This window comes from Silene latifolia, chromosome 4 (assembly GCF_048544455.1).
Source record: "Silene latifolia isolate original U9 population chromosome 4, ASM4854445v1, whole genome shotgun sequence".
NCBI lineage: Eukaryota > Viridiplantae > Streptophyta > Magnoliopsida > Caryophyllales > Caryophyllaceae > Silene > Silene latifolia.
In genome coordinates this window covers 74,834,829-74,835,550 of record NC_133529.1, presented here as the reverse complement: position 1 = coordinate 74,835,550, position 722 = coordinate 74,834,829, and the positions used below count along the sequence as shown (strand labels likewise).

Sequence of the window (722 nt, the reverse complement as noted above, 5' to 3'; positions counted from 1 at the left end):
GTACTCCTACACCACAACACTTAACCGGTAATTTCATTGCAAAATCCGCATTTATACAATTGGTTGAGAGAAGTCAATTTGGGGGGATGCCTAGTGAAGACCCTCATTCTCATATGGAGACTTTTTGTGACTATTGTGATGCGATTTCTCAAACCGGAGTTACTCAAGACCAAATTCGATGGGTCTTATTTCTTTTTTCTTTGATTGGTTCCGCGAAACAATGGTTGAAGAGCCTAGACAAGGCTACTCTTGGTATTGACTCTTGGAAGAAATTGGCACTTGCTTTCTACAAGAAATTCTATCCTCCGAAAAAGACTAACATGTTGAGAGGCCAAATCACCGGGTTCAAACAAAGGGATGAGGAATCTTTGTATGAAGCATGGGAGAGATTCAAGGATACTTGCCGATCTTGTCCACATCATGGACTTAGCGAGTGGTTCCTTGTACAACAATTTTGGAACGGTCTATATGAAGACTCCCGAAACAATCTCACTATGGGATCAAATGGTATGTTTACCGAAGTTGATGATAATCAAACATGGAACAAGATTGAGGAAATGGCAGTCCATAACTCACAATATAGTAGACCTCGGAAGGCTACTAGAGGAGAAAAGCATGAAGTGGACTCTATTACTCAATTTGGTGCTCAACTTAGTGCTTATATTGACACCATTAATTTGAAGTTTGAGAAGGCTATGGCTAAACTTGAAGAGGCCTCCAAA

At 40.4% G+C, this 722-nt stretch overlaps 1 non-coding gene across 1 annotated transcript; it reads right to left on the bottom strand.

Annotated features, from left to right (window-relative positions):
* Positions 1–320: 320 nt before the first annotated feature.
* Positions 321–427, bottom strand: LOC141654450 (small nucleolar RNA R71). The gene has a single exon (XR_012548009.1). It is a non-coding gene; the product is annotated as a small nucleolar RNA R71 (small nucleolar RNA).
* Between the last annotated feature and the right edge of the window lie 295 nt (positions 428–722).